The sequence below is a fragment of the Myotis yumanensis genome, unplaced genomic scaffold, assembly GCF_028538775.1.
Source record: "Myotis yumanensis isolate MYYU_CA2020_CCGP unplaced genomic scaffold, mMyoYum1.0.hap1 SCAF_2, whole genome shotgun sequence".
Taxonomy (NCBI): Eukaryota; Metazoa; Chordata; class Mammalia; order Chiroptera; family Vespertilionidae; genus Myotis; species Myotis yumanensis.
In genome coordinates this window covers 190,177,676-190,203,943 of record NW_027223753.1, presented here as the reverse complement: position 1 = coordinate 190,203,943, position 26,268 = coordinate 190,177,676, and the positions used below count along the sequence as shown (strand labels likewise).

General features: G+C 37.6%; 1 long non-coding RNA gene across 1 annotated transcript in view; it reads left to right on the top strand.

The window, feature by feature from the left end:
* The first annotated feature begins 9,219 nt into the window (after window positions 1-9,219).
* Window positions 9,220-26,268, top strand: part of LOC139004126 (uncharacterized) — a 47,082-nt gene continuing 30,033 nt past the window's right edge. The window contains exon 1 of the long non-coding RNA XR_011470335.1: window positions 9,220-9,341. This is a non-coding gene — a long non-coding RNA (uncharacterized lncRNA). The remainder of the gene's footprint in view (window positions 9,342-26,268) is intronic.

Genomic DNA, 26,268 nt, shown 5'->3' with positions numbered 1-26,268 from the left:
GCTGGCAGTGCCTTTAAGAGGCTAGAGAGTAAGATCTGCTGCAATTTTGCTGGGCCAGTTAAAAATAGCCCGAGGCCAGACACATGCCATCCATCAGAATTAAGTGGATCACTCAGCACCTGCTTCCTGTACCCGGTCTTCTGTTACTCCATGTGCTTTCCCAGATACTGATGGCTCCTTGGCCCTTGCTTCTAGGTGTAACAGTGATCTCTGCCCAGGGAAAAGGTAATGATCTCTGGAATAAGATATGCAAGCTGGGCATATATTTATCATCCCAGGATTGAGCTTCCATTGCTAATAATAGCTATCTTGTATTGGAATCCTCCCTCTGCGCCAAGGTCTTGCAACACACATTTCAGATTTGATCTAATTTAATCCTGGCACAGCGGTCTAAGGCAAAGTCTACTATCATTCCCATTTTTTTGTATTTGAATAAATTTAGTTGTAAAAAAATTAAGTACATTTTTAAGGTCTCATAGGAAATGGCAGAATAATAGGGACTGGGTCAAGTGCCACCTGCCTCTAATGACAGAGCTGACTTACTATATTAAATTGCTTCCATGAGCTAAGAGGAAGCTTGTGAAAAGCTTCTTTCTTACAGAGACTTCTGGGAATGTATGACTGGTTATGTTGAAATTGAACTCTGATTGGGCCCTAGATTCTTTGAAATCTTGAAGGAAAAAAGTAGACTCTGCAAAAACTCTTGTGAGGTTTTAAAGGAAATAAGATTCAGTTTTGAAATAGAGATAACAAATATATCTTTAAGACAGACTCTTTTATTCGTGAAAAATCACTTGAACGAACCGTATAACTAGGTAAATAAAAAGCTGATTGCACTATCAGAAAAGCTATTCTGGATTCTTCATTATAGCAGTAAAAACGTTCTGTATCATAATAAAAAAATATGTGGTCACTGTGGTACATCTCTGCAGACTGACATCTGATATTTTTGTTAATGGAATGTGATTTGACTGTTCTGAAAAACAACATCTTATCCTGTGGAGAATTCTGAGTGCTTGCTGAGGGAATATAGAAGCAGAACACCAAAAAGCAAAGAAGATGTTGCCTGATAGTCTTTCTGGGACCCCTGGATATAATCAGTGGTGAACTAGGTAGCTAAGGTGAGCTATAGAACTGAAGCAACAATAGCTGGAACAAAAAGGCAAAGGATACAATCCACCAGGAAGATATTACCATCATACACTTGTATGTACTGAAAAACATATGGCCACAAATAATGTGGAGCAAAACTATTAGAAATAGAATTTCACATAATAACTGACTTGAAAAATTCCAGTATATAGAGGCTATCACCCCCCCAAAATACTCATAGAATATTATTAGTAAAAATAAATAAAATACAAGCCAAATTCATACATGTTATGTTAATGGAAAACAACTCAATAAAATTAGAGTTTAAAAGCAAAAAATAGCCTGAATTAATATTTTAGAATTAAAAATAAATACTTTTCTTATTATTTGTATTAAAGAGGAAATTACAGACAATTTGGAAATGAGACTCACTGGATATTGAATTATATATAAAAATCATCCTCAAGAGAAATATTATAGGAGTAAATGTACTTTTTAACAAGCCTGACAATAAATGAAACTTACTTTTACCTCAAGAAGCTAGCAAAACAGCAAAATATACTCTAAAAGTGTTGAGAACACTGGAGGTATACAATTTGCATAAAGATGATAGGGATACTCTGGAAAGGAAGATGCAGACTTAAGTTCCTGGTCTCTGAGACTTGAGGCTTTACAGTTAAATAGGGGGATTCACATGGCCCCAGTCAAGTTCTGTTTAGTAGGGAAGATCACCTGGCACACAGAAGGGAACGCATCAGGAACGAAGGTGACAGTATCTCCAAAACCTCAGGGTTGTTTACTGGTCAGGGCTGGTTCAATGGTATGTGTGGATAACACAAGAAGGCCCTTTGGATCTAGTCAAGCTGACATGGTATTGGTCAGGGTTCTCTAGAAAACAGAACCAACTGACAATTTAGCAAAGAAATTGGTTAGCAATTTCCAGAGTTTAACTGGAAGAGTGAATGGGTACAGAAAATCATGATTATGCTAAAATGTTGAATACACACACACACACACACACACACACACGATAAATATATATATACTATATAATAAAGAGGTAATATGCAAATTGACTATCACGCCCTTGCACAAGATGGCTGCCCCCATGTGGTCACAAGATGGCCGTGGCCATGTTGTCACAAGATGGCCGGCAGGGGAAGGCAGTTGTAGGCAATCGGGCCAGCAGGGGAGCAGTTAGGTGTCAATCAGCCTGGCAGGGGAGTGGGGTTAGGGGGTGATCAGGCTGGCAGGGGAACAGTTAGGGGCAGGGTGCACAATTAGGGGCAATCAGGCAGGCAGGCAAGTGAGCAGTTGGGAGCCAGCATGCCTGGATTGTGAGAGGGATGTCCGACTGCCGGTTTAGGCCCAATCCCACAGGGTCCCAGGTTGGAGAGAGTGCAGGCTGGGCTGAGGGACACCCCCCCCCCCCCACCCAGTGCACGAATTTCTTACACCAGGCCTCTAGTGTGTGTGTGTGTGTGTGTGTGTGTGTGTGTGTGTGTGTATTCCAAGACATATTTAAATAATTTTAAAATTAACATTAGATGGATTTAATGATGATGTTATTTTGCACAATCTAAATCAGTGTTTGCAGAATAAAAGTGGCATTACCTGATGTAACAGGGCCTTCTGAGTTGGCACATGGGCCCCACTACACCCCACGTGATGATTCAGCTCTCCTATTATTCTTCATTCACATTCATGAAACCTCTGTTGGAATAGAAAAGGTTAGCAACTTTTAAGCTTGACTTCTTAAGTATGTATATTATAAAAGGAGAAGAGCATATAATTAATGTTCTGAATCTAACTCTATTCCTTTCTCAGTTTCTCAGGGCCATTAAAGTATCCCCTCAGGTCACCAACTCATTTACAAACTATGTACAATGTGGGCACTGGAATCCCCTAACAGTGCTTGTTTATAATGACCATGCAGGTAACCTGATATGAGCTTATACATCACTAAAAGGAAGAGGAAAATTAAATTATTTTTATTAAAAACTTGTGATTACCAGAAGATATTTGCAGACCTTATTTTTGTTTCAGAAACACCAACCCACAGCAAAAGTGAAAAAAATTGAAAAGAAAGGAAGTGCAGGTTCTCATCAGTTTGCTCATACAGTAAGGATGAGAGATGCTATAATGCTACTTCATACTGTAGCAGCTTTTATAATAGACACCTAAAACTTGAGAAGAGCTCAAAAAAAGGTCTTTCTATTTCTTTCTTCTTATTATTATTTTGTTGTTAATCCTCACTTGAAGATATTTTCCCATTGATTTTTACAAAGAATGGGAGGCAAGAGGAGAGACACAGAGAGGGAAACATCCATGTGAAAGAGACACATTGATTGGTTGCCTTCTGCATGTGCCTCCACTAGGGCTGAGGATCATGGGGATCAAGCCTGCAGCTGAGGTATGAAGTATGTGCCCTTGACCAGAATTGAACCTGGGATCCTTCAGTCTGAGGATGGACACTCTATCCACTGAGCCAAACCATTTAGGGCAGGTCTTTCTATTTCAACAGAATCTACTGTCTTATAGGCAAAATGACAAATTTAATAAAATAAACACATTAATCATCTGTTCTGCTAATATAGAATTATGAAGATATGTTCTCTGTATGGAAAATGCTCATAGCCAACCAAAAAATAAAAACAAAAGTTATGCATCAAATAATTATGTAGTATAGGGTTCCAATTCTTTTTTATGAAAAATGCCAAAGTGAGTGGTAAAAATAATAAATACTTTAAACATTCTGAAGTTTGATTAATTAGAGAAATTATATGATATAAGGTACAGAAATTTTTTCTAGTAAAGATTCTTATAGTAATGGACCATAGTAAAATTCTGATTACTGCAACACAAAATCCATGTAGGATAAAAAACCTGGCCAAATCACTATATTTCATAAAAAAATTGGATTTAAATTTTAACTTCACTTAGACATGTTTTGATGCTTGCTTAATACCTTTAGAGAGAATTAATTTATATATTTATATTTATAAGGTTGTAAAATTACTAAAACAATTGGGAAATTATGATCCTTAAGGGTAATTCATCTCTGATTTGAACAAATTCCAGGTCCTAACAATCTCTACTGTTTAACCAACTGTTTTTGAACAGACCATGGAATTTGCCTGGGGTGAGGATGACTGAAAATGATGACTTGGACTCATTTCTATGTTACTTTTACTTTGATTTTCTCCAAAGAAGCCAATAAACAGACTGGCTGATGTAATGAGATAGGAAAGTAGGTGTGGACATACAACAGCATGCTGTGACTCTTACATATCACCCAGGTGCTTCTGTTTAGTCACCTTAGCAAACCATTGGTAATAAGATCAACTGAGTCAGAGTGTGGATCTGTGAGCTCACAACCTTTTATGTCCCCAATAATCATGCTAGTACCCCAAAGCAACTTACATTATCTTAACAAGTAATAATTCTATCATTTTGGAATCTGCATTTTCGCATGGGGCCTAGAAAGCTCACTTTTATGCATACTTAGATATAGTTGGGCCTATCATACCAATAATATCCTGTTTCCGTCTTTCCTAGTACATTTAAAAAAATTGCTTCTTGAAAAAAATAGAAAATACAGGTACCAGAAATAAGGAAAATGAGAAAGAAAAAAATATGATACATTTCTAAATAAATAAACTTTGGATTATTACCCCATCCTATAATGCACTGTAAGTTTTTATTATTTTACTAGAGGCCTGGTACATGAAATTCATGCATGGGGGTGGGAGTGGGGAAGGGGGATTTCCTCAGCCTGGCCTGCACCCTCTTGGAACCCAGGACCCCTCGGGTGATGTCCTGTGGGGATCAGGCCTAAACCAGCAGTCAGACATCCCTCTAGCAATCCGGGACCACTTGCCTGCCTGCCTGCTTACCCCTAACCACTCACCTGCCTGCCTGCTCAGTGCACATCATAGTGACTGCTCATTCTGGTCATTCCGCCATAATGGTTGATTAGGCTTTTATATATAGAAAATTTTGTTAATAGTATCAACAATATACTCAGAAAATGTAGCATACAAATAAATGTTGTTACCACAAATGCAATAATGGCACATTCATATTATGATATGATATATAAACTTTATCTGCTATGGCAGCATCTTTTATATTTCCCCTTCTTCTCAGAATAGACTGTGGCACATTATAAAATAGATTCCCTTTAGTTCATGACTTGTTCAGTTGCAAATTCATGTAAACTACAGGATCAGTTTGGCACCTGCTGTGATCATGAGTCTACTGCTGTTTCTCTAATCAGAAAACATTCCTATTAGATAAACCATCTGGCTTGAAAAGCATCCCTTTTGCATTCAAAATGGTTTTGTTAGAATTCAGCCAAAGTATATTTTTAAAGGAAAGATGTGTCAGCAAGACCAGTCTGTTTATTAATGGAATAGTCCTCTATTAAAATACCATTTATGGAATAAAAGCCATACAATGAAAATATTACACAACATGAATATGTCCTAGTACATTTGAAAATGTGGGTGGTGGCAATCTTTGTTAAGGCCATCCAACTGAAATCTTTTGAAATTTAGTCAGACTTAGTCATCATTTAAACAGAGCCAACTAAATTGAATGTTATTCTGATTGCAATCATATTCATTGAAGTGTGACATATTATGAATGTTGCTTCATGACCATCAGTATTACCTGCAGGTATTAGGGTACTACTTGGTTATTGACTGAGTCCTGTTTATTCTTGTCGATGTGAGTCATTTTTGTTTATACTCATATTCTTCAGGCCAAGTCATTTAGTCAAATAACAGCAAAAATATAATTCTACTTTAGAAATAATTCATAGGAACTAAAAATATCTAGCTTTAATAATTTGAGTGAATTTTGAGCACCTACTAACATGAAAAAATAAAATATTGAAGCATGAGTGTCCTCAAGCTTCACACTCTCAAGGAAAAATGTTGAGGCTACAAAAATGCTACTCTTCTATCTTCTCTCCTCAATTAATGTAGAGAAAACATATGGTGATATTCTATTTCATGCACACACATGGTAAGATGTTCTTAGTTATAGCTAAAAAAAAAATAGAGACATAGATGCCTTCAAGGAGTTTGCATCTATTTGAAGAAGCAAGACTAATAAATGCAATAGATGTGTAATCATGAAATAATGGATGTGGATTTTTGAGATTCAATTGAAAATATCACCCGCTGGTATAGCTCACTGGTTGAGAGTCTACTTATAAACCATAAGGTCACAGTTCAATTCCTGGGCACATGCCTGGGTTGCAAGGTTGATCCCCAATTGGGGATGTGCAGGAAGCAGCCAATTAATGATTGTCATCATTGATGTTTCTATCTCTCCATTCTCTCTCCCTTCTTCTTTGAAATAAATAAAAAATATATATTTTTAAAAAAGAAAATATCATGAAGTTCATAAAAGTAAAAATCAGAATGACAGAGGGAGAATTTAAAATTTTTTGATGATCTAGTTGTGTTAGAAGGATAGAAGGTGAAAAGGCAAGACAGTTGGAGGGTATACAAATGGAAGAGTAGAAATGTAGGATACAGGTGAAATTAACTTTCATCTTGCATGTAATGGTACTTAACTTGGTTATGTCAAACTTAAGATTTTGATAGCTATCCAGAGTCTTTGTAATGTGAGTCATATCCTATATAATAAAAGCCTAACAGTGGAATGATAGTCAGAATGACCGGTCACTATGACACACACTGACCACCAGGGGGTAGACGCTCAATGCAGGAGTTGCACCCAGCCTCCAGGCCCCAGGCCAGCCATTACCCCAATCCAGTCGCCCCACAGAGGGAGGTGTCAGCAGCAGGCCTGTGAGCAGGCAGCATTAGGCCGGCAAAGGCGGGTGCCAGCGGTTCCCCCCTTATTGCCCTACCGGTTGCCCCACAGATTGGCCCTGATCGCCAGCCAGGCCTAGGGCCCCTACCCGTGCATGAATTTTGTGCACTGGGCCTCTAGTAATTTAATATTTACCATCACAAATCAATAAACTAATTATTTGCTTTTATTTTCTCAATTGGATTGTAAGCTCCTTGCCCACAGGGCATATAGAGGGTGGGGACAAAGAAGGTTTACAACTGTGAGTATGCAAAAAGCAAAGTTTATTTCTGTGTTATTATTTATTAATTATTGTATTACTTTCCATTCAAGCCTACTTTTGCCTAATGCTGTATTATATTCTGAAGTACATAGTAATTTATTATGTCTTTTTAAATTGATTTCAGAGAAGAAGGGAGAGGAGAGAGAGATGGAAACATTAGTGATGAGAGAGAATCATTGATTGGCTGCCTCCTGCATACCCCACACTGCGGTTGGAGCTGGCAATCCAGGCATGTGCCCTGACCAGGAATGGAACTGTGACCTACTGTTTATTGGTTGATGCTCAACCACTGAGCAACACCAGCTGGGCTCATGTCTTTTCATATATATATATATATATATATATATATATATATATATACACACACACACACACACATACATATACTAGACTGTTCAGGACAAGTTATTCTAGCCTGTCATATTAAGCTTCTTTCTTTTCTCTTTTTCTTAGAAGATAGACTTTAGAATTAACAGTTTGAGCCTGATTGGAGCCATGGTGGAAAGTCTTAATACATTTGAAACACATAAAATGGTTCCTTTTAAATTTACCCCAACCCATATTTAAAGGACCAAAATTAGGATTAAGTAGTCTTAGTGCACAATTTATTTTCCCTTTGTCCCAATAACCATTTCCATGTTCATGGTTGTATTGATAACATATTGTTGTACTCATTTTAAAACTTATTTCAGCTGCATTGCGAACTTATATATAATTTGAAATCTATGGTATGTCTGTTATTTACAAAAAGTGGGCCATATATACACCTTTCCTTAAAGAGAAAGCAGACAAGGAGGAGCCACATCTGGGGATTACACATAATTTGGCTCTGTGGCAGCTACTGTGGCATCTGGGAAAGCAGAGAGGAAGTGGAAAGATGCATAAATGACCCCAAAGAAGAAACTGAATATTGCTTTCCTATCACTTTCTGTGGATTGAGGCCAGTCCTAAAGAATTTATGAGAGCATTCACATGATACTTTTTCAGAAAATGAATATTTGAACAGGTACATAATAAATGCTGGTCATGTGGTTTCTTTGTGTGTGTTTTTGTGATTACAAACACCTCTGTCATTTTATGCTAAAAATATAAAAACTTTTTTATTGCCAATGCCTGAATTGAATATCAAGTACCTTTGCTGAATTAGTATAAAGATATGATTATTGCTAAAATAAAAGAACTATAAAGATCAAATTGGAGATTCCTGGAAAATCCTAACTATCTCCTCAGCTTGCCTTTTTCAGACTACCTTGTTACCATTTCCATGTTTTGGTTTTTGGCTTTAAATTTCCACCATTGAAATCACTGTTTTTGAAACTGTAATAGATGTGAAATCAGTATCTCTTGGAGACTACCAAGAACACTCTTTATATTTCTGGAGTTGCTAGTTATTATCTCGATCTAGAAATAGGTGTTGGAATACTTTGTCATCACACTATTAACAGGGACATTTTCATCAGATTTATTATCAACTTTGAAAGCAGAGAAGGGACTTTTGTTCTGAAAGAAAATGATGACGTGCAGTTAAATTTCAGTAGGCAAGAAAAACAACACGTTATCAATTTCCAGGAATTGGGAAGGAGCACCACACCAAATCAAGCATAAAGAAATGTAGACTGTGCCCAAACAGGTCTACCTGCATATTCAGTGTGTGTGTGTGTGTGTGTGTGTGTGTACCTGTACACTGGTATGTGTTATGTAAAAATCCTGTCACCTACAAAATGAGCTAAAAAAGTACAAAAATAATAAATAAGATAATAAATTATAAATTTATAGTAAAATTATTTTCAATCATTGATGCTTATATTCAATCTCAATATAAGCATTTTTTATTTTTTATTAAGGAGTACTTTAAGAGTGGGTACTCACTAAATTTACTTAGCCAAAAAAAACACCCTGTTTCTGATAGACATACAGGTTAATAAAACTGACATATGTCATTAATTGATTATTTACATGTGGCAGGTACTGTGCCAAGTGTTTATATATTCATGTTTTATTATTGACAGTATTTTATAGGTAAGAGGACTGTCATGGAGAGTTTAAGGAGCCTCTACAATGCCATAGAACAAGGCCCATGAATGTAATCACTCAGTAACCCCATGCATACTGATGCCAGTCAAAACAAAGGAAGTGGGTGAGTCCCATTGTTGATTTTATTGTTATGGTGGATATTTTCAGATCTAGTGAAAGTTTAAATCAGTACAGTACAATCATTAAAGTGGTTGAAGTGAACAAAAAAATAAGTGTTACCACTTGAAGGATGAGAATCCAGTTTGAGGCAAGACTTATTGAAAGTAATCAGTAAACCCAGAAGTGTGCACCTCATCCACGGCTTCTGAATCAGTGGTATTCAAGCTTCAAGGGCTTGTTGACTACTCACAAAAACATATTATTGTATTCTTCTGATCTTGCCATGAAGAAACATGAAAGTACTCATGAATGAGCAAGTGCATAATGACGTTTTAACCATAGATATGTATTTATGTTTTTTTTTAATTAAATCTTTATTGTTCAGATTATTACATTTGTTCCTCTTTTTTCCCCCCATAACTCCCCTCCTTCCAGCTCCCACCCCACCCTCCACCCTCACTCCCCACCCACTGTGTTCATCCATAGGTGCATGATTTTTGTCCAGTCACTTCCCGCATCTCCCACACCCCTTTCCCCCCCAAGAATAGTCAGTCTATTCCCTTTCTATGTCCCTGATTCTATTATAATCACCAGTTCATTCTGTACATCAGGTTATTTATTCACTTGATTCTTAGATTCACTTGTTGATAGATGCATGTTTGTTGTTCATAATTTGTATCTTTACCTTTTTCTTCTTCTTCCTCTTCTTAAAGGATACATTTCAGCATTTCATATAATACTGGTTTGGCGGTGATGAACTCCTTTAGCTTTTCCTTATCTGTGAAGCTCTTTATCTGACCTTCAGTTCTGAATGATAGCTTTGCTGGATAAAGTAATCTTGGTTGTAGGTTCTTGGTATTCAGCACTTTGAATATTTCTTGCCATTCCCTTCTGGCCTGCAAAGTTTCTGTTGAGAAATCAGCTGACAGTCGTATGGGTATTCCCTTGTAGGTAATTGAGCCTCTTTCTCTTGCTGCTTTTAAGATTTTCTCTTTGTCTTTTGCTCTTGGCATTTTAATGATGATGTGTCTTGGTGTGGTTCTCTTTGGATTCCTTTTGTTTGGGGTTCTCTGCACTTCTTGGACCTGTAAGTCCATTTCTTTCTCCAGATGGGGGAAGTTTTCTGCCATTATTTCTTGAAATAGGTTTTCAATATCTTGCTGTCTCTCATCTTCTGGCACTCCAATAATTCTGATATTAGTCCGCTTAAAGCTGTCCCAGAGGCTCCTTACACTATCTTCACACTTTCGGATTCTTTTTTCATTTTGCTTTTCCAATTGGGTGTTTTTTGTCGAATCTTTGGTTTGATTATTGTGCTCCTCTGGTCTGCTATTGGGTATAATATTCTTTATTTCAGTCCGTGTATGCTTACTTTCTAATTTCTTTATCGTAGCATCGAGGGTCTCATTAGTTTTCGTGAGGCTCTGCACAAATTTATGGCAAGCCTTCAAAATTGCGATTCTTAGCTCCATATCCTCCATTTCTGTCATGTTTTTTTGTCTCCGCATCTTTTATGCTTTCTTGGTGCACCCCCTTGTGGTCTCTGTGCGCAGTCTTGTTCTAGCCAAGCCTTAATTGTTGTAGTTAACACTAGAGGGATTTGACCACCAGGCAGACTGGCTATAGGAATCAGCTGTATGGAAAACGTCTGCCTTCTGGGGAGGCGCTAATCCAGCCTTTGCCTGAGGCGATCGGCAAATGGCTGTGCGCAGGGTTTGGGCGGGGCGGGATCAACAGGGCGGGCAGAGGGAGCAGTTATGGCCACGCTCAGTCCCGTTCCCAGAGGCTCTGCTTCTCAGAACCCCGGCAGCCGCTGCAAACCTCGGAGAGAAAGCTGCCCTCAGGTTCCAACTGATGCCGGATAATCCCGCTTCTCCCGTTTGAGTCTGGGTCCCTAGAGACTCACCCGGATCTGGAGCCCAGAGTCTGAGACTCACTCCCAACTGAAAACGACAACCGCGCCCTCAGCCACCAGCCCGCTTTGCGAGTGCACCTCGGTACCTTTGTATTTTCCACACTGCGCCGCCTCTGAGCCTCGATTTGCTGTTCTCTTTCCTTCTAGTTGTAGAGTCTCTCTTCAGCCAGCCTTCCTGTGGTTCTGGGTGATGTCCGTTCCGTCTTTTAGTTGTATTTTTGAAATGGTTGTTTGCGGCAGCGGTCTCCGGTGTTTACCTATGCCGCCATCTTCCCGTCAGTCCCTGTATTTATGTTTTTTAATCATTGTGAATTTTTATGCAACCACAAGCAGAATAGTTTAGTGGTTAACATCACAGTCTCTGGTATGTGTGCCCGATTTTGAATCCCAGATCTGTTACTTTCTAGCTGCATGACCTAGGATAAGCCGCTTAACCAGTTTGGGCCCCAGGTTTTCATCAAGGGTTGTTTGAAGATTAAATGAGTTAAGCACTTAAACCAAACAGTGCCTGACACATGGTGAGTACTAACTATCATTAGTCACTGCTGTTATGGCTTTTGTGTAAATGCTCTTAAATGAGGTAGACAGATATACTGGTTACTGGAAATTCTGACAGGTTCCTTCTCTCCCCACCTCATGCTGCCCCATACCAAGATTCTTATCCCCCTCCGAGTTGAGAGTCATAAATTCTAACGAGAGATCTCACACACATGACTGTCTCCCAAATGTGAATGGTGTGGAGGCAGAAAAAAAATTAGGTCTCCTTATCTAATCAGTAGGGTTGGATCAGATGACCTTAACTGTCAAAATAATATCTTTCTTCACTCCATTTTTTACTTGCTTTATGAAACAAGCTTTGAATCTTGATATACAATGTAATCCTCAACAGTGAGTATAATATCCACTCCAATTGCTGTCAATATGAATCTCTAAGGGAGAAGCTGCTCACATAGCAAAGTTCCAGGAATAAAATATCCTTCCCTTGAGGAATTGGAATATTCTCACTTCACTGACAAGAGCTTCATATAACTGATTGTCTTCTTGCCTTAAATGATATGCAGGAACAGCATTTGCATATATACAAATATATATATATATGTATTTGTTCAGTACCAAGAATAGAGTCTGTTCCATACAGGCATTCAATAAATATTCACTGAATGAGTACTTAAATTATAATGTTTTACCCCTTGAAACAGAATACTGTGATGTCAGAGGGAAGGGTCCAGGGATTTGTTAGCTGTTTCAGTCTTATAAATGGATATTGTGCATCTCTGTGAGCATGACACTCATTATATTTCTAATTTTCCAGTGCTAGTAAAATTGGGCTTGAAAAAATTATTTCATAGATATTCTTTCATATCTGAGTAATTCGTAGATATTTCCACAGTATCAATACCTGAAAAGTACATTTTCCACTTTGTGGTTACTCTTAATTTTTTCAAGTTAGCTACTGATAGGAAAATGAGCTTTTAGCAAATTTTCTTCAGTGTTCAGTTAATTTGTTGAGAATACAAAGTACAACCCAATTTTCTCTGGTAATCCTAATGCAGTTAGACATAACAATGACTATGTAACAGTGTGCTTATGAAGGAAGTGGATGGGATGGGTAGAACTGAGAACTACTCTAATTTCCTCTCCAGGAAGTGCTTTTTATAAATATTTCCAACAAAAATGGCCCCCTCTCTTTGATAACTTTGACGAAATTTTTGCCTATAGTTTTATAGAGTATGGCATTAATGACCTTCCTAAAATGTTCTGGATTTTTAAGGTATTTTTCAGTCTTAAAACTACCATTACAAGTTGTTGTTATCTTTGACATTCATCAGAATTTGTTTTGGGATTTTTTAAAATTATAGTTCAGATTTGCAGTAACCTATAGCCTTCTGTGTTATTTTGTCATGTTGAGTAGTTTTATTTGCATGCATTCATTAAGTATTTTGTTATTTATTTATTTCAACTGATACCTAAAGATTGTCCTCCGATATTAATGTGATTTTCTTAGAAAACTATTTTTAACTTTGTATTTACTTTGTTTATATATATATATGTTCACAAATATATATATATTTGTGAACATATATATATATATATATACGCACACATATATATATTTTTCCTAGAAAAAGCTTCTTAGGAAGGGTAATGGAAGAAAATATTTCATTTACAATAGCCACACATCATAGAATAACATGGAATATTCTAAATAAGAAATATAGCAGCTTTCTATGAAAATACTTTTATAATATGACTAAAGGACCCAAAACAAAACTTGAATTATTAAAAAGGAAAGACTTCTAATTTCATAGAGAGACTTAATATTAGAAGAATCTCAACTAATTTTAAATCAATGTGCAAGTTGTGATGCCTGTAGCCTACCAATAAAACATTTTTCATTAGTGTTAGACAAATTTATTAGAAAATTCATGTGGATAAATAAATGTTTAAGATTAACTAAAATTTTTTTGAAAGATAAAAGTAATCAGGTAGACTTGAATACTGGAAGATATTCAAGCATATTATGAAATATTATATTTAAAATACTAAAGTATTGATTCATAAATAGAACAATGGTAAATAAAAGAGCCCAGATCTAATGCAGATATGTATGGGAATTTACTACATGAGAAAAAATGACATTTTATATCAGTGGAGAAAATATAGGTTAATCAATAATGGTGTTGGGCAATTGGGCAGATAAAAAATAGTTTGTACTACAACCTCATTTCTTGTAGCATAATCAATTGAAGTTGGAACAAACAATTATATCAGAAAGATGAAAGAGAAGAATGAGAGAAAAAAAAGAGGATATTATACATTTTTAGAAGGAAATTTGATTTTTTATATATTTAAAAATAATTTTGAAATGGGAAAGGCCTCTGTAAATATTAACCAAAACTCACAAGAACTGAGACACCTGCATTAACATAACTAATTGTTATGATTGAGAAAGAGACCACCTGTGTCAACATAATTTAATGGTTTTCCCCAGAAAATTTTTTCCCAGGGAAGATAAGACTAAAAATCAACAAATCACTTTACTGTTTGCTTTAGGAAATTATTGCAAATTAATTCTTCTGGGCAAATAGCTTGCTCACCTGGATGAATGGCTCACGTATCAGGACACCAAGAATTGCTTCAATGCCTTTGCTTTTCTGTGTCCAGCAATCCTAAACCACAATGTCATAAACTTTGGCCAATTTCAATCAGTTCCCCACCTTGAAAGACACAGCCTTAAACCCTTTGAGTGTAGAACCATAAGCCCTCTAAATACCATTTCCTCACATCCACCTTTTGAGACACTCTTAAAATTCTCTCAAGGTACTATATTCTCTTGCTATAATAAGTTTATTAAATTCAAATTTGCTTGAATAAGAGGTACTTTTGGTAGTACATTGTTGAGAGTTGATGATCCAAAGCAATTTTAAAACTTCATATGGAAAACAATATACAAAATCAATAGAAAAATGATAAAGTGGGAAATTTTGATATGGCAAGTGATGAAGTTTTAAATATGAATCATAGACAAAATTTTATTTACCTACATAATTTAAAGCCCTATTTAATAAGAAAAATATTTTAAAAGGGTTACCTACATGAAAAAAGTTCACATCAAATGAAATTTAAAAATGCTTTTAAAATACATATAAATTAGCTCAACATAAATTATATTGCCAGAATCATTAAAACTATAAGGAAATTCTGTTTTTCACCTTTCAGATTGACAAAGGTCAAAAGGAGTGTAGATGTGGGGAAGTGCAGAGTTTATCTGAGTGTAGCCTCTATGGAGTGCAACATGGCAACATGTATTACACTTTTAAATGAACATTGGCTTTGACCAAGGCATTCTACTTCCAGAAACTTACTCCAGATAGATTCTCATATGTGGAAAAATTCATATGTATGAGGTTATTCATTTTAGCTATTTCTGAAAAAAAGCAAAGGATGGAAACATTTATAATATCCATAATTATGGTATAAATAAAAGTGACATTTTGGAGGCAGTTATTGTAAATAATGATATATACTAATGTCCAAATTAGATGTGTTTTTTATATATTTTAAATGTTTTTATTGATGATGTTAGAGAGAGAGGAAGGGAGAAGGATAGAGAGATAGAAAGATCCATGAGAGAGGAGCATCATCTATTGGCTGCCTGCTGCACACCCCCCACTGGGGATTGAGCCTGCAATCCGGCACGTACACTGACAGGGAATTAAACCAGTCACCTTTTGGTTCCTGGGTCGATGCTCAACCCCCCTGGGACACACTGGCCAGGCCAAGTTATGATGTTTTTTAAAATTTATTTCAATAGAGTGTGATTTTTGTGCCACAATTCTAGTGGGAACACATTTAGTTATATCATTCAAAAGATCCGTGTAAAAACTGTTGCCAATGAAGTTAACTAAATGGTTTAGGGAGAGAAGTATTTTATTTCAACTCTTTGTCCAAATATGTGCATTTATTAATTATTAACTCTCTCTGAACCCCAATGAAATTGAAAAAGGGAACTTGCTTTTCCTAAACCTCCGTAAGGCAGTACTGCTTTAAAACCAATACAATAAATACACTTAAAAGGAGTAAGACGTCCTTTCTATACTTCCGTGTGGTGGACAGTGAGCACAAGCACATTGAGTCTGTAGAGAAAGGAGGTTCCTCCCATTCAGCCCATTTGCAGCTGCGTGTTGGTGCCCCACAGCAAACAGCTGTGGTGCCTTGAAACTTGAGAAGCTGTGGCAGAAAACTGGATATTTTGCAAAAGCAAGGTAGTATGTAATATTAAGATGTAGCTTGTGCTACTCAAGCTACTGTGGTCAGAAGAGAGAGAATCATAGTAGGGTACATAAAGTAAAAATATATATATATATATATATATATATTCATACACACTAGAGGCCTGGTGCACTCATTTGTGCACTGGTGGAATCCCTTGGCGTGGCCTGTGGTGACTGGGCGAAAACCAGCAGTCCAACACCACCTGCCACTCCTGCTTGCCTCTCCTGCTCATCACTCCCACTGTGCCTGCTGCCCCCACTGCTCAGTAAGCTTGCTGCTTCTCTGCTGCTGCAGCAGCCAGCCCTGAGCCCTGTGTCTGGCACCCTTGCTCAGCTGAGCTGCACTCCCGATGTGGGAGTGCACTGACCACCAGGGGGCAGCTCCTGCATTGAGCGTCTGTCCCCTGGTGTTCAGTGTGCATCATAGATAGTGACCGGTTAACGGGTCAAGCAGTCAAAACAGTTGCTTACGTGTGTGTGTGTGTGTGTGTTTATGTGTGTGTGTGTGTGTGTGTGTGTGTGTATTTCTAACAACAAAAAAATTATATCAAAATTAATTATATCAAAATTACCTAGGGGCTCATGCTTGGGGTCAGGCCCTCAGATATTAAATAATTTTAATACAATTAAGAAAAATGGCCCCTATAAGCAAAAAGAAACACCAGGCGAACTTCAGAATATTCTTTCTTCTAACCCAAATGCTCAGGACTGAGTTCCAAATGAGTGTTTCTGAATAACCTTCCTTCACTGAGCAAGGAAGGGCTAGCAGTGGGAGTGATAGGAGACAGATGGCATTTGAATATTTCTCCAGTTCCCCCACGCCTGCCTACTTCTTCAGCTTCATTTCACTTTTATCTTCACTGTTCTATCCACCACAATACCTCTTGCTTTGGTCAAACTATTGTTCTGAATCCTGTCCAAAGTCATTTTGCCCAGTCAGCAGCAGGGAGCGTGCCTGGCAGGAGCCACTGGAGCCTTTCTTCCCAGTCCTGCTGCTCACCTGAGGTACAAGCAGCTGCGGGTCTTGTGAAAGCAGCCCAGCACCACAGGAAGCAGCACATCCCTCCATTGCCTCCACCATCCCCTCACACCTCAATTCTGCCCAAAGTCAGGCTTAAAACAACCAGGACCCTTGGAGGATAATTATTGGAAAAATCAAACAGTAAGCAACTTAAAATTTATTTCTCATCATGTAAACACTAAAGGACCGGTGACAAGTGTGTGCACCAGTGAAGTCCCTTGGACTGGACTGCAGGATCAGGCCCAAACTGGCTCTCCTACATCCCCTGAGGGGTCTTGGATTGTGAGAGGGCACAGGCCAGGCCGAGGGACCCCACCGGGGCACGATCGGGGCCGGGGAAGGATGCAGGAGGTTGGCCAGTTGGGAAGGGACCGTGGGGAGAACTCCAGGGTGTGTCCAACCTGTCTTGCCCAGTCCTGATTGGCCAGACCTCAGCAGCAAGCTAACCTACTGGTAGGAGCAGGGAAATGCTTTTAAGTTTTTATTGTTTTGTATTTTCTCAACATATATTTGTGACTGTATTCTTAAAGTATATTTTTATACTTTAGAGCAGTGGTTCTCAACCTTCCTAATGCCGCGACCCTTTAATACAGTTCCTCATGTTGTGGTGACCCCCAACCATAAAATTATTTTCGTTGCTACTTCATAACTGTCATTTTGCTACTGTTATGAATCGTAATGTAAATATCTGATATGCAGGATGTATTTTCATTGTTACAAAGTGAACATAATTAAAGCATAGTGATTAATCACAAAAACAATATGTAATTATATATGTGTTTTCCGATGGTCTTAGGGGACCCCTGTGAAAGGGTCGTTCGACCCCCAAAGGGGTCGCGACCCACAGGTTGAGAACTGCTGCTTGAGAGAGAGAGAGAGAGAGAGAGAGAGAGAGAGAGAGAGAGAGAGGGGAAGGGAGAGGGCGAGAGAGAGACATCCATTCTCTGGCTCCCATATGCACCCTGACCAGGGAAGAAACCAGTAACCAGAGTATGTGCCCTGACCAGGAATTGAACCGGTGACCTCCTGATGCACTGAAGGATGTTCAACCAACTGAGCCATACTGGCCAGATCAATTTGTGACTGTATTTTAAATGCCATTTTTTTCTATGGAAATCTGAAAACCTTTTGAACTAATAAGATTAAATTTTTATATCAAAGCTTTTTCTATTGAAAAAAATGCTTGGTGCAGGAAGTAGGAGGAGAATGCTTTATGTTGGTAAATTCTGTCCCAGTCAATGCTTTATTAAGTAGTCTCTATTCATCATAGATAATACACTAACTGTGGATTCATGTCCTGACTTTAAATACATATCCTCCTGTACTGGGTGAATAATGTCCCTCAAAATCCATGCCCACCTGGAACCTCAGAATGTGACCTTATCTATAATAATAAAAGTGTGATATGCTAATTAGACTGGACAGACGAACGACCTTCTGGACGTCATTCCTGGCATCCTTCTGGATGAAGCTGCCATGGCAGGGGCCGAGGCAGAGGCTGTTAGGGGCAATCAGGCAGGCAGGCGAGCAGTTAGGGGCGATCAGGCAGGCAGGCAGAGTGGTTAGGGGTGATCAGGCAGGCAGGCGAGCAGTTAGGAGCCAGAGCTCCCAGATTGTGAGAGGGATGTCCGACTGCAAGTTTAGGCCCCATGCTACAGGGGGCCCTGGATTGCGAGAGGGCACAGGCCAGGCTGAGGGACCCCCCATCCCCGCTGCATGAATTCCGTGCACTGGACCTCTAGTTTGCTAATAAGAAGGCCATGTGAAAATGGAGGCAGAGAGTGGTGTGTCTGGAAATAAAATAACACAAAAGATTACCAGTAACTACCAAAAGCTAGGAGAGAGGTGTGAGACATGTTTTTCCCCTCAGAGCTTCTGGAATGACTCAACCCTGCCAATACCTTCTATCAGGATCCTAGCATCCAAAACTATGAGAGAATAAATTTCTTTTGTCTTAAGCAACCCATTTTGTGGTACTTTGCTATGACAGCCCTAGGAAATTATTATACCCTCTCAAAAATATGCAATATAAGCACATTTTATATTCTATTTAATTTTATTATAATGCCAACATTTTGTCTCTGCTTGCTGAGTAACATTATTGAAAGCAACTAACATTTATTGAACATTTTCGAACTTCTAGGCACTTTGCATTAATAATCCTCACAACTACTGTGGAAGACATTATGAACCCAAGTTTATAGATTAGGGTAGCCTAATCTGCAAGAGGGGACGGGTTCTTGTAATATTAAGTAGGTGAGTTAGTATCCAAATTCATTTCTGTTTAACCCCAGTATTTATAGTCTACTTGTTAATTTAAGAAAAGGAAAAATGAATTATTCTAACGTATAACAAGATTTTAAATCACACTGAGCAAAGAAAAGAGCCCTCATCCTTTATCCATGTGCAATCTACGTGTATTTAATTTTCTTTTCCAACCCTGCAAGATGTTGTGCAAGGTGTCATCCATCAGAATGAGCTTACAAATTCATTTAGAAGCACAAGCACATTCAAGTGTGCCATATAGTCAATTCCTTTTTCAATGAGAGTCCTCTCTGATACCACAAAGCTTTTATGTTAAAGCGAGTGTAATGACAAGACCATTACTTCAGGTATTGACCAAAACTGCAAACAGGAGAGCGATAGGGAGGTTTTCCTAAAGATGTTCTTACAAAGTGGAAACATTGAACAAATGCATTATTCTCTTTTTTAAAGTAGAGTTTGCCGTTTACTCTCTATTAGTTCATGTCTGTGATCCTTAATGACAGACTGATTTAAAGCAAAATAATTATTACCTTTTAAAAAGAGCATATATTAAAATGGTGGGTCCAGCAATAGTGTTGTAGCAGTTAATTAAAAGTATAATAAGACACTAGGAGGGTGAGGGCATGAGCAGGTGGTGGGGGGTGGGGGTGGGGGCAATGGGGGGATAAGGACACATATGTAATACCTTAATCAATAAATAATTTTAAAAGATTTAAAATGAAAAAAAATGATGCATAAAAAAAAGGATAATAAGAGTGTTTGGGTAGAGAAGAGAGAATGTTGTGTCTCATCTCAAGCTTATGCTACATCCAATACTGGAATTCAGTCCTTTGGATATGTCAAGGGGATTCATGTAGCAGAGGACTGGAGAGGCTTTAGAGAGAGAGTTTATTTTAAGGGATGATGGGGACATCAGAGAACAGGCCTCTTCTACTGACAAAACTTTAGATCTAAAAAGGGAGATATGTTAGTTTGCTAAGGCTGCCATTACAAAGTAACGCAGACTGTCTGGCTAACACAACAGAAACTTATTTTCTCATAGATCTGGATGCTGGAAATTTAGATAAGTATTCTGGTAAGGTTAATTTCTTCTAGCACCTTACTCCTTGGCTTATAATTGACCATTTTTCCTTATGTCTTTACATGTCTTCTCTCTGTACATGTCTATGTCCAAATTTCATCTTCTTATAAGGACATCCATACTATTGAAATAAATCCCATCCTAGTGACCTCATTTTAACTTAAATACCTCTTTAAAGAGCCTATCTCCAAATATAGTCACCTGTGAGGTACTGGGCGCTAGATCTTCAACATACGAATTTTAGGGAGATATAATTCAGCTCATAATAGGAGGAGTGGGTCTCAGTACAATATTATATTTGTCAAAAAATTAGTCCCTGACCCAAATTCTCATAGATTTATGTCTAATTTCTTTGGAGCCTTTGAAAGATGTAGACTCAGAGGCACTATAATGATCCTGTGATAAAACATAACAGATAAAGTGAGAGAAGCATTCTTCACTTCTGCGTTGAATATAGTGTCGATGGGTAATCCACTGGGTTCAGTGTTGAAGGTGCTGAAGGAATAAAAATTTCCACTGACATTAGCAAGAACTTAGCTCCCAACTGTTTTTTAGGAAACCTTTTCCAAAACCAGTTGATCCCAGATTTATGCTGTTGTTCCTGTATCTTGTCTCATGATTAACACAGTCTCATGTTCTTCATGCTTTTCAAGAATTTGAGCAGTGAAACATTTTTACAAAACACTCAACTTTGGACATTCTCAATTTTTCTTCTGTAGGCTTTAAACTTCTTGTTCTCCATAAAACATTCTTGTGCTTTTCTCATATATCCATATTTTAATAAATATGAGCTATTGACTTTTATTTTCTTATTCTACAAGAACCACATGTGCTTTCTGAGATACCCATCTCAGCAGGAATAAAACTTCCCAGCAGGGGAAGAGGCAGCAATATGCTGAGCAAAGGTGTCAGTGCAAGTGGGAAGCAGTAGAGACTGGTCAAAGTGATGGCAATGCAGGATGGAAACAGTTCAGTCATGAGTGGCACGGTGTAAGTCAAAGTGCCTTCCTATAGTTTCTAAACAGAGTGGTCTTGGCAACAGACATCCCTGTGGGAAACTGAATCTGGAAATGATAAAAGAGGAAAGAATCTATGTGGTTACAGGACTTACTGATGAGTTTATATAAAGGAGCCTTTTGGAATATACATACGTTTAGGATACTTTACCAGGGACTGAAGTTTCAGTGACAGTAAAAGTAGAGGGACAATTGAGATTAATAGGTAATTATTGCTGACGTGACCCAGGACAACAACTCTGTATCACCATTCTTGTGAATCATGCTTCCCAGAGTTGTGTTCTAGGGGACTATTCCATAGAATTCTATATTCCACCATATTCTACATTCATACAATATTCTACAGAAACGATCTTGTCTAGAACAGTGCAATTGCTCCTGGCCATAAAATATGACCCAATATCCAGTCCTGATTTAGGTTGTCCTTAAGAAACACCTTATATGTACATATTAATGAATTTTCACATGTATAATTATATTTTTCCTCACAAGCTCTTTTAGGTAAATATTATAATTTGTTCGTGTTTAATAGAGAAGGAAATTGAAGAGTTATTTTGCTATTTCTACTACAACATATTTCAATAGCACAATTCTAGCACATAGTATGTGCTCAGTAAATATTTGGATAACCATAATAAAATAGATGTTGTAGACCTTCATGAACATGAAACTTTATTCATGGTCAGCCACACCAGTAAGAAGAATAGAGACTTGCCTGTGTTTCTCAGTTTCATAAAGATAAGAAAGACACCGGGGCCCCCCAAACTACCTGAGAGCCAAGTAAAGATAATACTTAACTTAGTACTACACCCAATTGCAAATAAATATTTTGTTTTCTTCTCATTGACTGCTAAGGGAGACAGAATTAGAAACTAACTTTCCCATATGAGGACAAAAATTCATTAATTTATTCAACAAATACACATTCAACATTTACTATGTGCCAGATACTGTTCTTGGTGCTGATGAATTAGCAGTTGGAAAAATGAATCCCTGCATTAAGGGGGTTTACATTCTATATTTAATCACTTATTTTAGGGTTTGCAGTACAGTGATTTAACTTTGGACATCACCATCAGTTGTTTCTATGACTTGTTGAGATAGTATATAATTAACAATTTTTCCTCTTACAAGTGACATAATTCCAATTCACACTGGTTTGAAAAAACAACTTATTGAGAAAACATGGCCTTGTTTACTGGCAGGCTGTCTGGCTGGGGGCTTCTAGACCTTCTGGTTTACATTCTACCAGCTCATAATTCCAGGGAAAAGAACAACTCTTTCTATAATTCTAACAAAAGTTCCAGGTAATACTGCTATTGGTCATAATTGGTTTGTATGTTTATTCATGACTAAATCACTGACATCCAGGCAATAACCTCATGTCATGAGCCAATAGGGACTTGTCTCATCAGAACAATATAAACTCCTATTAGACAAAGAAAATTTTATAGATACTTTTTTAAGCAAATAAGTGAGGTTTAATGGTGGACTGACAAGAAAACAATAGAACTACATTCCAGCTCTTGATTCATACTGAAATTAAGTGACTTTTCACCTTGAATTTTAGTGACTTTGGAACTAAAGCCAAATGGAATCTTAGATTCCTAAATCCTAGGCCAGAATTACTTAATTGTACTTCACTGTCAGTTTTTATTATGGGGAGTAAATAAGATCATGAGCTAATTGTGCTTTGAAAAAGTAATGATGTGCTGAGTGAATGGCTATTGTACATGATCCCTAGGCAATAATCTTGAAAGTTCCAGATGTCCTGATTCTATTTGTGCATTTAAAATTATTCAGTCTTAGTGACTGCATTAAAGTTATTTGGCAAGTATGCTATAAGTAGATTTTTTATTCAATGGTTTGATAATGACCACTTACAGATGGTAATAATCTTCTGGGCCAAAAACAATGACAAGTTCTCACTAAAGTAAAGATTGAGAAGTGTTAAGCAATGTTTTCATTTGAATAGGACTCCTACTCTCCCATAAGGCTCCTTCATAGTGGCTCTACTTAGTCCACTCAGCTCTCTCCAAGCTATTCGTATTATTGAACTTCACCAGCATCAGACCCAGGGGCCTGATAAATCTCTATAGTCCTCTGGCCTACTTTTATTCTAGGGGAAATTATTCCTTTCTTATTTCTTCCCTCAGAAGAACCATATTCATTTCTCTTAGAAATATATACTTATTTTTATTTATTTATTATTATTGAGTTTATTGGGGTGGTTTGGTTAACAAAACAGGTTTCAAATATGTAACCAAAAAAAAAAAAAAATCATCTGCACACTGCATCCTGCACCCATTGCCCAAAGTGAAGTCCCTTTTCTTTCCCATTTATCCTCCCTTTGGCTTCTGCTTCTCTCCACCCTCTGTGACTATCATCACACTATTGTCTGTATTTATGTAATATGTATATTTTTTCTTTTTGCTTGAACTTTTCACTTTTTTCACCCAGTCCCCTAACCTCCCCAACCCCTCTGACAGCTGTCAGTCTTTCTGATGTATCTATGCTTCTGTTTCTATTTTGTTAAGTAGTTTTATTCATTGAATTCCACATATAAATGAGATCATATGATATTTGTCTTTCTCTGACTGGCTTATTTCATTTAGCATAGTAATTTCTAAATCCATCTATGTTGTCACAAAAGGTAAGATTTCCTTCTTTTTATGGCCGAGTAGTATTCCATTGTGTAATTGTACCACAGCTTTTTTATCCGCTCATCTACTGATGGGCACTTGGGCTGTTTCCAGATCTTGGCTATTGTAAATAGCACTACAAAGAACATAGAGGCATATATATTCTTTTGAATTACTGTTTTAAGTTTCTTCTGATATATTCCTAGAAGTGAAATTGCTGGGTCAAAAGGCAGTTCTATTTTTAATTTTTTGAGGAAACTCCATACTGTTTTTCCACAGTGGCTAAATCAGTCTGCATTCCCACCAACAGTGCACGAGGGTTCCCTTTTCTCCACATCTTCACCAACAAACTTGTTTGTTGATTTACCTATGATAGCCATTCTTACAGGCATGAGGTTATATTTCATTGTGATTTTAATTTTCATCTCTCTGAGGATTGGTGATGTTGAGCATCCTTTCATGTCTATTGGCTATCTGTATATCTTATGGAGAAGAGTCTATTCAGGTCCTTTGCTCATTTTGTTAAATTGGATTGCTTATTTTTTGGTGTTGAGTTGCATATTTTTAAAAATATGTTTTGGATGTTAACCACTTATCAGAAGTATCATTGGCAAGAATGTTCTCCCATACAGTGGGTTCCCTTTTCATTTTCTCCCAGACTCCAGCTTGGTAGGGTGGTGCCGCCAGAACTAGTATTTGGAGGACTGAGTTAGTGCTCTGCCCAGGCTGGTGCTGTCAGAACAGGAGTGCCGCACCCTGCCAAGATGACCCAAGGACGGTGCAGGATTTTGACTCAGGACCAGGTCCTCAGTAACTGACCTCCAGATTTCTCTTCGGGCCTCACCACCCTGGTGTTCTCTTCACGACTCCCATATGCCCTGAGTCCCTCTTCCCTCTATGAGAGCCCCTGGTGAGTGCCTGAGAGCCAGCTCCTGTGTGCTGGCCCCTCAGGAGAGCACCTGGGTTCTAGCAGATTCCCTCTGCTTCCCAAGGATAGAGTCTCTGCTGATTTTCACTGCCAGATGCTATAAGAGCTCCCCTTCCTGGCCCTGGTGCACTGGGTAGGGGGTCCCAGTGTGGCATAGAGACCCCATGCTCCTCAGGGTGGACTTTTCCAGCCCAGATATCCCTCCAGCTTCTCAGCCACTGCATATGGGTGCAGGGTCCAGGCCTAAGATGTCTCTGCTGTTCTTGTCAATCTCTGTGTAGCTTTTGCTATAAATAATTGGATATAATACTCCTGTTCATCTGTCCTTTACTTGGTTATTCAAGTTAATTGCTCTTTTAGCTGTAAATCTGATTTGGTGGCAGGGGGAGGTGAGTGTAGCTTCTACCTGCTCTGCAACCATCTTGAAAATCCATATGTTATTTATTATTATCAGTTTAAGAGACACATAGGGCCTATGCAATCCAGATGTAGAAACATCAACTAAAACCAGCCCTAAAACCAGTTCTTCTGTCCTTGAGGAAAATAAAAAGTTATTATATAAATTTTTTTATAGAAGTGAGGGGAAAAACTGTGTCACATCACTTTAATATAGTAAAGAAAAATATAATTAAAAGTTTATATTAAAACAATTTGAAACATCCAGGCACAATTAATTACATTATAACCTTTTTAGAAAATATAAGTATTTTCTACTATAAATTAAGAAGTTTTTAAGAAATATGATGGAAATTTAACTTTTTAAACATAAATATAAACTTTAAAATATTTTTATAATAAAAATCATTACTCTAAAGGGAGTGCTTTTGTGGAAGAAAAATTGATGCATGAGAGGAGTTAGGAATACAGGGGAGAGTTTCTTTGCATACTTCACTTTGCATACTTTTCAAATTTTTAAATATGTGAATACATTACTTTTTTAAAACCTTGGCTTAGTAACTTGGTTCTTTTAAATAAAATTGGAGTAAAAATTGATTTATAAGTATTCTTTGATAATATGAAATATGTCAGGCTTTCTGCGACAATAATTTAGTGAAACAAAGATGAAAGAAGCCATCACCAAAGTTATTTTGTTGCCTTCAAGATTTATCTTCAAAGTTGCTATCAACATTTTTCATATTGTCAGCTCCATTTAAAATATTCTGTCATTTCTTTTTTATTAACATATGAATCAGAATTCCTTACTTTGTATCCACACTTCATGGATTCATGTTTGACTGAGAGCTGCTTGATTTCTTTGAAGTCTTTATTCTCAGAAGAAAATGATACT